This window comes from Arvicola amphibius, chromosome X (genome assembly GCF_903992535.2).
Source record: "Arvicola amphibius chromosome X, mArvAmp1.2, whole genome shotgun sequence".
In the NCBI taxonomy this organism is placed as follows: Eukaryota; Metazoa; Chordata; class Mammalia; order Rodentia; family Cricetidae; genus Arvicola; species Arvicola amphibius.
This window is the reverse complement of record NC_052065.1, coordinates 130,093,348-130,104,998: the sequence shown is the minus strand read 5'-3', so window position 1 is coordinate 130,104,998 and position 11,651 is coordinate 130,093,348. Positions and strand designations below refer to the sequence as shown.

Here is an 11,651-nt window from a genome sequence, read left to right as displayed (position 1 = left end):
GAGCTCAGGGAATTTTGCTGAAGGGAGGGAGGAGCCAGAGGGATCAAGAATATCACAAAAACTCACAGAACCAAAAAAAAAAGAAAACCCACAGAACCATCTCACCTGGTCTCATAGAAAGCTCCCAGAGACTGAACCGACAAGCAGGGAGTCCTACATGGGTCTGAAACTATTACTTTGCATCTGTGTTACTGTTGTGCAGCTTATTTCTTCTTGTGCGATTCCTAGTAAGTGGGAGCAGGGGCAGTCTCTGACTATTGCTTACATTTCAGGCCCCATTGTCAAACTGGGTTGCCTTGTTCAGCCTTAATATGAAGGGAAGTGCCTAGTCTTACTGAAACTTTGATATACTATGTATTGTTGATATCCATGGAAAGCCTTCCCTTTTAAGATTAGAAAAGGAAGGAGAGATTGGGAGATACTAGAGGGGAGGAAAAGAGGGGGACTGGGTGAGAAGAGGGAAGGGAAAACTGTGATAGGGATATAAATTATTATTATTATTATTATTATTATTATTACTGTCATCATTATTATTAAAAAATGAATTCTTAACATTTAAAACGCCTAACCACCACTTGATGTCTGGGGCTGAGTGGCAATCCACTATGATGAGCAAGTATGTGGTGGAGATGGAGAGGGAAGAAAAAGAGAAGCAAGTGGTTAGTGTACTATGAAGAAAGACAGAACTGGAATGCAATGGAAGTGAAGAACAGTCTTCTGATGCTAGTGGCCTATGTACCAACTGAGGCCATGTTGATGTCTATGTCCTTACCACCATTGAGAACCATGTCTGGGATTATTGTCCTACTGCCACCAGGCATCTGTGTTGATGGCTTGTGGCCCATGTTACCATCAAAGGTCAGGCAAATGCCTGTGATCTTGGTTGCTGCCTGAAGCCCTGTTGATGTCCAATGGTCAAGCTGAGTTGACCCTGTCCCTTGCATGGGCACAGCACAAGAGCTGGCCCCAATGGCCATGGTCATGGGGCTACTGGGCCCAGATTCAGGGCTTGGAGTTGGCCTGTCCCAACATCTTCCCCATCTATGAGCTGCTGGTGTTGGAGAAAGGCCGCTTGTTGATTCCCAATTGCCCAGCCTTGAAATAATCACAAACAACCATATTAATTAAATCACTGCCATGACCCGTTAGCTCAGCTTCTTATTGGCTAACTCTTACATCTAAATTTAACCCATCTCTAGTCATCTGTATATCGTCACGTGGCTCTGGCTTACTGGATAAAGCCTGGCGTCTGTCTCCAGTGGGGCTACATGGCTTCTCTCTGACTCCACCTTCCTTTTCTCAAACATTCAGTTTAGTTTTCCCCAGATAACTTCTGTTCTGCCCTGATCTTCTATAGGCTCAAAGCAGTTCTTTATTAATCAATGGTAATCACAGCATACAGAGTGGAAGTCCACATCATACAGGAAGCATGTGAAAAAGCTAGTCCTACAGAAACATAGCTCCAGGATCTCCATGACTCTGGGCAGCATCAGGATACTTGAATCTTGCTGAGGGTTCAATAATTGATGGTGTAGCAGAAGCAGATGTCTTGAGCAGACCAATGACTCTTTGCAATGAACTTTTGCAAATAAAGCTGTTTGGGCAAAAGGGTATACTTTATGTCACACATCAGTTCCCAATGCCACTCTGTAGATAGAGGTTGTTTGTTTGTTGTTGGCCGCCCAGACCCAAATAATAAAACAGAAACTATATTAATTACAATATGTTTTGGCCAATGGCTTAAGCATATTTCTAACCAGCTTATATATCTTAAATTAACCAATTCTATTATTTTGTGTATTATCACAAGGCTTGTGATTTAATGGCAAGGTTACCAGGGTGCCTGTCTCTGTGGCAGCTACACGGCATCTCCCACAAACTCTACCTACTCTCTCCTTGCATCTCTGTTCAGATTTCTACCTGTCTTTCTCTGTTAGCCATTGGCAGAAAGCAGGCTTCTTTGTTAACCAATGGCAATAATACATATTCACAGTAGACAGAGGGAAATCGCACATTTCCTCCCCTTTTCTGTCTGCAGGCTGCGTTCCTGCCCCCCCCCCCGCTCCCAGCCGCCTGCTAGCTTATGCCCCCAAATAACAACACACAAAATGTATTCTTTTAACACTGCCTGGCCCATTAGTTTCAGCCTACTTAATCACATCTTAATTAACCCATATCTAATAATCTGTGTAGTACCATGAAGTAGTGCCTTACTGGGAAGATTTTAGCGTACGTCCATCTTGGGCAGGAGCTTCATGCATCTGTCTCCCTGAGGAGAGGCATGGCAGTCTGACTGCGCCATTTACCTCACTTCCTTCTTCCTGTTCTGTCTACTCCACCCACCTAAGGGCAGGCCTATTAAATGGGCCAAGGCAGTTTCTTTATTAACGAATGAAATTGACACAAACAGAAAACTCTCCCACATCATTTCCCCTTTTTCTGTTTAAACAAAAAAGTAGGATTTAACTTTAACATAGCAAAATTGCATATAACAAAAACAGTTCTCAAGCAAGAATTACCAGCTACAATATTATATCTACTTTATCTTTTATCATAACAAAGGAAAACAACTATAACTATCTATTCTTCAACTCCATCAAAGACTCCAGAAGGATATATAATACCTAAGTAAATAAGAGTAAGCAACTTACAAAACTCTAGAAATGACAGAGAAAAACTCGCTGCCTGGCCAGTCACCCAAGTTCCTCTGTACCGTTGGGACATCCTCTTCGGCCTTCAAGCCCATAGTTTCCAGTTAGACATTTCCATGAAGGAAGAAATTTCAAAGGCAGTTCAGTCACTATCTGCTGTGTCCTGCAGAATTGTCTTGCAGACTCTTTCATGAATCAGGAAACCTGAAAGATCATCTCACCTATATGCAAGTTCAGCAGTCTCTTTCTGTTGGTTATTTGTGTCCAGTTTATGGTATAGTCCAGGCAAGAGCAGTTTCTTGCCCAAATGGCTATCAAACTCCATAAGGAGCCTCTGGATGCCCATCATCCTCTTGAAGTAGATTGGTTGCTGCCAGGAGCAGACGTGTATCATTTTCATGAAAAGCTCTAAGTTAGTAAAACATTTAAATGCCATATTCTGTAGTCTTTGAAAGATATTAGGAATGCCCATCTAACAAATATATTTCTATATATTTAGAAAATCAAACTAACATGACTACAAGCTTGAATATTATTAATGATATCTATTAACAACCTATATTTCCTAATTAAACATTACATTTTAAATGAACTACACAATCACAATACCTTAATCAAGATCAGAAATACAGATACATATAACAAAATTGACCTTAAAATCCATACCAATGCAAATTATTCATCTCTATATCATATCCCCCTTTAAATGTAAAAGAACATTTATAAACAATATTTGGGAATATGGGCACAGTTATTTCTCTCCAACCTGCTTCCTGCTGAATGGGGGCACTGTTAATCACATCTTTCATGGTATAACCTGTGTGCCAGGTTCATCTCAGTCATCAGTTGGGTGAAGTTATTTTCTGAAGGTGTTCATAGCAACCTTTCAGGAGGGTGTGGTTATCATACCATATTGAGATAGAAGCAATCCAAGAGGTCTCATTTTCTGTAAAAATAAAAGAAGAATCGCTTTTCCAAACTATTCATATCCTTAGATCCAAATTCTGAAGTCAAGGTATTTTCAAGGTATCTTCATTGGATTAGTTCAGCAGCATTTATAACAAATGTCCTTTAGCAGCAGTTGCTTCTTCCACAGATTCAAACAATTCAAAGAGAGCATAATAGTATACAGTATCAAGATTCTCTGTGTATTTTCCATCTTATATGACTTTATTTTAACCTCTATTTGTTTATTTTTACTTTTATTTTGAGACAGGTTTTCTGTATATCTTTGTCCTGGAATAACTCTTTAGACCAGGCTGTCCTTGAACTCAAGAGATCCACTGTCTCTGCTTCCCTAGTGCTGGGATTAAAGGTGTATGCTACAACACCTTGAACTTCACAGAGATCTGTGTGTTTCTACCTCCCAGGTATTGGGATTAAAGTGTGTCCTGCCACACCGTGAAGTCACAGAGGTCAATCTACCTCTGCCTCCCAAGTGTTGGGATTAAACCACACCCAAACTACTCTTTCTCTCTTTTACTTTTTTACTTTTAAGAACTTTAACCTTTAGCCTGCATATACTTTTAACACATTGTAAACCATTTAGATTGTTTCTTTCAACTCTGATTCTTTTTTTTTTTTTTTTTTTTTTTTTTTGGTTTTTCGAGACAGGGTTTCTCTGCAGCTTTTTTTAGAGACTGTGCTGAACTAGCTCTTGTAGACCAGGTTGGCCTCGAACTCACAGAGATCCACCTGCCTCTGCTCCCGAGCGCTGGGATTAAAGGCGTGCGCCACCACCGCCCGGCTCAACTCTGATTCTTTCTTTTACTGTATATCTCTCTTTTTATGACCACATGAGTCTTTAATTTACCAAATAATATTGGCTTTGACAGCTAGATCCAGCCCGTTCCTTAATTTTCTGCGATTCCAGCCTGTGGCTGAGATACAGTCCAGAGCCATGTTTCATTGTCCACAGCTCTACGTGTTTTCAAGGTCCCTGCCAGCAAGCAAGCTGCAACAGTGTTAAACAACAATCAAAGCTCCATATCGGACCGCCTGCTTGAAAGAGCCATAGTTTGCCTTGGAAGGACGGCCCAGAAAGCCGGCATTTTACAACGGTGCAGCTTTTTTTCCTGCTATGGCTGAAAAACCGAAAAAGCATGAAGTTAATTTCAATCAACACCATTTAAGTGTTTTCGTTAGCAGGACCTCTTAAAAGAGCTGCAGGATTTTGCAGCTAAAGCTGAGTCAGGAAGCCTCTCTTAGATAAGATTGCTTGCTTGTCTCTAGCAAGCAGAGCCAACACAAGAAATTGCTGCTACCAAGAAACATGCTTTACTCTATTCTTTCCCAGCTTTCTCAAGCTTTCTGTGGATTCAGTTATCCCAGTTGGGTGCCATTCTGTAGTATGGAGCAGCTGGTTGTATTCCCACTGCCCCAGCTCCCGGCCACCTGGCTAGCTTATGCCCCGAAATAACAACACACAAACTGTATTCATTTAAACACTGCCTGCCCCATTAGTTTCAGCCTCTTACTTACATCTTGATTAACACATATCTAATAATCTGTGTAGCACACGAAGTGGTTGCCTTACCAGGAGATTCTAGCATGCGTCATCTGGGCTGGAGCTTCATTGCATCTGACCCAGAGAGCAGAGGCATGGCGATTTATCTCACGTAGGAGAGGCATGGCATCTGGACTGAGCTATCTACCTCACTTCCTTTCCTGTTCTGTCTACTCCACCCACCTAAGGGCGGGCTATTAAATGGGCCAAGGGAGTTTCTTTATAATGAATGAAATCAACACAACAAAGGACTCTCCCACATCATAAATAAAAAAAGGAGAGTTTTTCTATAAACATAGCAAAATTACATATAACAAAACAGGTATCAAGCAAGAATTACAGTTACAATAGTTAAATCTACTTTACCTCTACATCATAACTAAGGAAAACTGTAACTACCTATTCTTCAACTCCATCAAAGGCCCCAGAAGGATATACTATTACCTAACTTAACAGGAAGTGCATTGTAAGCACCTTCCAAAACTCTAGAACTGAGAGAGACATTTTGTTGCCTGGACAGTCACCCAAAGTTCTGTGTAACATTGGGCATCCATCTTCAGCTACAGGCCCATAGTATTCAACAGACTTTTTCATGAAGCAGGAACTCTGAAGGAATATCTCACCTTTAGTCTAGTTCAGCTAGTAATGTTTTTTGGGTACCACACGTCCAGTTCATACAGCATACTGTCAAGGAGTGCAGGCAAAAGCAGTTTCTTTCTAAATGGCTAACAAACTCCATAAGGAGCCTCTTTAATTCCATCAGCCTCTTGAAGTAGATTGTTTCTGCCAGGAGCAGATGTGTCTCACTTGGCTTGAAAAGTTCTAAGTTCTTAAAACATTTTAAATGCCACAATTTCTTGTAGTCTTTAAAAAGGTTTGAAGAATGCCTATCTATCTGAAATATATCTCGTACATCTAGAAAACCTAACAAACATTATATCTCTGTACATCTAGAAAACCTAACAAACATTATTACTAAGCTAAACTAGTATAGATGGCTATCTATTAACCTGTATGTCATCATTACTCGTTACTTTAAATGAGTGCCCAAACATAATACCTTGATCAAGAGACGAAATACATATAACAAAATTGATCTTAAATTGGTATCAATAGACCAAGATCCAACCAATGCAAAATATTCATATCTGTAGCATATCTCCCTTGAAATGTAAACAAACATTTATAAAAATCATTGGAGAACTTGGGCATTGTTTTCTAGACTACTTCCTATTAATGGGGGTGGTACTGTTAATCAAGTCTTTCATGGGTTATCTTGTGTGGTAGGTTCATCTTCAGCCAGCAATTCTGAAGCTATCATAGATGTTGAACCATCTGGGTCATTGCTTCAAGGGATCTTGTTTGATCAAACCCATTAGTCTGGAAGGAATTCACAGGTTCTCATTCTCTGTGGAAACAAAATCAGAACCTCTTTTCCAAAGCAACTATCCTTAGACCCAAATTTTGAAGTCAAGATACCTTTAAAATACCATGTTAGTTTAGCTCAACAGCCTGTACAATGAAATGTCTCTCTGTACATAGCTCCTTCACAGTCAAAAAAATTAAAAGGAAAACACAATAGTATACATAATCTGGACTCTCTGTGTGTATTTTCATCTTTATGTGACTTAGTTTTCTTATTCCATTCCATTTCTACAAGTTATTATTTATTTGATTATCTTTACTCCTTTAATCTATGGCTGTCTATTTGTTTGATGGTTTTGGTGTAACATAGACCTATTCAGTCTTTATACAAATATTCATAGCCACTTTCCCAATTATGATAGCAGAAATCAGTAGTTGTCATAGAGTCTTGTGACCTGCAAAGCCTTAAATATGTACTTGGTTCTTTACAGAAAATAAGCTTGCTGACACTTGCTCTAGAGATATGTTTTTCAAACATTCATATACCTAGTGTTATCAAGACATCCTGTTGAAATTCAGATTCTGATCAGTAAGTATGTGTACTGTTAAGTTATTCACTGTGTAAGTTTCCCATTTATCTAAAGAAGGTTCATTAACACAGTTTATCATCCTCACAATAAGAGCTGGTTGGTAGTGATGAGGGCAGTGGGCTGCGTTCCTGCCTGGCTCCTGGCCACCTGGCTAGCGTATGCCCCAAAAAACAAACACAAACTGTATTATTTAACACTGCCTAGCCATTAGTTTCAGTCATCTCTATTAGCTAATTCTCACATCTTGTTTAAACCCATATTTAGTAATGTGTGTAGCACCATGAGGTGGTGTCTTACAGGAAGATTCTGTCTGTCAATCCATCTCAGAGAGGAGAGTCATGGCGACTGCTTGAAGCATCTGCCTCACTTCCCTTCTTCCCAGCATTCTGTTCTGTCTACTCCACCCACCTAAGGGCTGGCCTATCAAATGGCCAAGGTAGTTTCTTTATTAACCAATGAAATCAACACAAACAGAAGACTCTCCCACATCACTGGTATATCTGGCAGAGTTGTTGTTTAGAAAGAACAAGCTCAGAGTTGTCTGCACATAGTTGTCTTAATAAACACAAGCTAGTACAATCAATAGTATACTCAGCTTTTCCCTGTTATTATTTTTCCCTTTTCTCACATAATATATCTGATTATAGCCTCCGCCCCATTTCACCTAGTCTTCTCCCATCTAGATTTATTCCCTTTCTGTCTCTCATCAGAAACAAGAAGTTTGTAAGAAAAAGTAAATAAAAAAATAGAGCAAAAACTAACAATTGGAGTTTCATAAAACAAACAAGAAGAGACCAAAAGAAGGTAAAACAGAGGCCCACTTGTCTGCATACTCAGGAATCCTATAAAAACACTAAAATATAAGCTGTATATATACATGCAGCAGACCCTTGCAGGCCCTATGCATGCTGTTCAATGTCTATTCATGTAAGCTTTGATCATGTTGATATAGAGGGTCTTGCTTTCTTGGTGTCCTCCATCTCTTCTGGATATTATACTCTTTATACTTTCTCTTCCATCGGGTTCCATGAGTCTTGAGGAATGGAATTTGATTGAGATACCCCCATTTTAAGGCTGAGTGTTCCAGGTCTCTCACTCTCTGCATAATGTCGGCTATGTGTTTTGTGTTTTTGTATTTGCTCTCATCTGCTGCAGGAGGAAGCTTCTCTGATTATGATGGAACAAGGCATTGATCTATGAGTATAGCCTAAACTAGTTAGATTTGTTTACTCTGTTCTTCATTCATAACTTCATTACAGTTGCTTGCTAAATTGTCTAGCTTCTCATTGGCATATGAACAAATCAAATCTTTACAGGCATATCCTTAGTTCCTAGCCAATACTTGTATATGGTAGATGGACAATAAATACCTATTAAATGAATGTCTGCTTTATTTTGCCTTCCCTCGTAGATTACGAATCAACAGAGGACAGTGGCTTTCTTTCTTTTTGGTGGCCCTTATCTATCACAGAGTCTGGCTTAATATTTTTCAACATGCTAAATAAACACTGTTCTCTTTTTGGAGAATGTATTCTGCTCTCAGGATCCTTTTCCTTTCACTCTCTAGAGAAATGTTTTTTTCACAAGATCCTGCTCTACTATCACCTCTATTATATGACTTTCCTGGATATCCCAGGGCAGAGCTAAGTTAGTTTGCTGTCCATTTCCTATCTGCACTATTAGAGCTCTATTTAGCTAGGACACTTAATCTGTGCCTTTCATCAGAGCTCTCCCTTTGAAGGACCACCTCTCACATGCTTTAATTCTCCTGCTATTCACAGTTTGAAAGGCACATAATTATATTTGGATCAGGAGACCCTATCTCTAGTTTTCCTTCAGGTTCTCTGATATAAACACTACAATCACCAGTAATTCACAAAGGGTTTATTTTGTCTAAGTTTCATAGGTCACACATAATCTGTATTTGAGGGACCTCAGAACAAGGTCTGAAGCAGGAACAGAGGCATGAACTCTGGAGGAAAACTGCTTACATGTTTGCTCCTTGACTTATACTCAGTTAGCTTTTTATACAGCCCAGGCCCATGTGCTCAGAAATTGAGGCTCACAGAGGGTTGGGACTTCCCACATTACCTATTTATCAAGGCAGTCTCTCATAGACATGGGCAAAGGCCAATCTGATTTTGGCAACCCCTCAACTGAAACTTATTCAGATGACTCTAGACTGTGTCAATCTGACAGCTGAAGCCAACTAGTATAGTTGCCACACTTTATTTTTCTTAGAGCTCTCCAAACTGTACGAAAAATTATGGCTCCATCTTATCATATAACCTCTTATATTGTTAATTCTTCACAGGTTTTCATACTCAGAGAAGGTCTATAAATAAGTTTCTGTGGGATTTCCCTACATTATTGCAAGACATTTATCCAACAATAGTCACAGATATTTTTAAAAATTATTGCATTTGTGTGTGTGTGTGCATGTGTGTGTGTGTGCATGTGTGTATGTGTGTGTGTGTGTGTGTGTGTGTGTGTGTGACAATATGTGTGATGTGGAGGGTCAGAGACAACTTTTGGGAGTCTGTCTTCTTCTTTTACCATGTGTGACCCAGTATCAAATTCAGGTCAAGTGCCTTTATCTGATAAGACATCTCACTATCTTCCATAGGTCTTTCTTCAGTCAAAATTACCATCTTATTCAGTAAAACAACAAAGAAAATATTCTCACCCATGAAGAACACACTTGATTCCAGTTCTTTACTCAAATTATCTGATAGAAAATAGAAAATAATTTGTAGTTCATCTTCAAAAAGAGAGGCTTTGCTTTACGCAAATCTTCCTACAAGGAAAAAGGTGCAGGAGAGCATATGTTTTGCCATTTTTCACTTACTAAGAGCTACAGGACTAGGCTTCCAGAAGTGGAGAATCCAAAACAGCATTGAACTAATATATGTGGATATTGATGAACTGGCAGAATGCTTCTGTGCTGAATTATGAAACAAATAAATGCCCTCTCATTTTGGTATGATGTATATGTATAACTTAGTTGTTGTTCTTGCTAATTCTGTTCATTGGTTATGATTTATATCAGAAGTTTGTCTCTAAGAGTGCGTGGAACTCATACAGGTCAGTTGCAAGAGGCAAACATCCTTAATTCTTACATTTGGATACAGCAGACAGAATACACAATTCATTGTGTGATTAGGAACAGCTTAAATTTAATATATTTAATATCATTGAGATTTTTATAGTATTGGTTCAATGCCCAGGTTCCCTTGTTCTTAAAGCTTTAAAGGTCATGGCATGATGAGCATTGATGATAAGGAAGTCAAGGGTTTTCAGTCAGTAATGATCATGTATTAATATGAAGACCAAATAAGGTACCTCCATTGTTTCAGGTTTTATTGAGGGTGATGTCTTTTGCCCTGAGAAATATGACCTGTATCTTTCTTTAAAAAATGTACTCTTTTTTTTGTATTTTATCTTTTTTGACTACATACTTACTCTCTCCTCCCTTTCTATTTTCTGTCCCCTCCCCAAAGATTTCCTTCCCACATTTATGCCTTTCTGTTTTGTGACATACTGATTTTAACCAGGATCATCTATGTGGACACTGGTTTATAACTGTCTTTTGGAGCCTGTTGAGTATATAACTTGTTGTGAAATATTAATTTAAGATGCGTTACATTTGTTTATGCTGTGGAATATTGGTTTAATTATGCATAGATGTGTTGCATTTTTGTATGTTGCATTTGCTTAATTCTGTAAAGCCATGTTACTGTGCTTGTGTAAAACACCTGATTGGTGTAATAAAGAGCCGAATGGTCAATAGCAAGGAAGGAGAAAGGATAGGTGGGGCTGGCAGGCAGAGGGGATAAATACAAGGAATCTGGGAAGACAGATCTAGGAGCAAGGGAAGGAGAAAGAAAAGATGAGGCTAGCCACCCAGTCATACAGCCAGACACAGAATAAGAAGGAAAGAAAAGATACCCAGAAATCGAGAAAGGTAAAAGTCCAGAGGCAAAAAATAGATGGGATAATTAAGGAAAGCTGGCTAGAAACAACCTGAGCTATACCTGGGCATCCATAAAAAGACTAAGTCTCTCTGTATATTTATTTGTGACCTGGGTGGCAGGCCCCCTAAAGAGTAGAGTAAAAACAACCGGCAAAATTAACTTGAAGCAATGACTTTCTTTTAGAATCCATCAGTTGTCAATAGTTCAGCCATGTGAATTAGAGTCCCATGGTCCTCTTTACCATCTGAAGTTGGTTTTTATATACGTATTTGTTTACCTTTTGGTTTTTCAAGACAAGGTTTACTTTGTAGCTTTAGAACCTGTCCTGAAACTAGCTCTTGTAGACCAGGCTGACCTCGAACTCACAGAGATCCACCTGCTTCTGCCTCCTGAGTTGAGTGCTGGGATTAAAAACATGCACCACTACTGCCTGGCTCTGATGTTGGTTATTTACAGGCCCAGTTTTTTACAGGCCCAGAGCAAACAACTAAAGCTGCTGTAATATCTTGTTTGCAACGCTGGATCATGGGGCCTTCATTGCCTGCTATTTGAAAGATAGGTAGTG

At 39.3% G+C, this 11,651-nt stretch overlaps 1 pseudogene; it reads right to left on the bottom strand.

Moving 5' to 3' along the window:
* Positions 1-731: 731 nt before the first annotated feature.
* Positions 732-11,651, bottom strand: part of LOC119804498 — a 116,956-nt pseudogene continuing 106,036 nt past the window's right edge.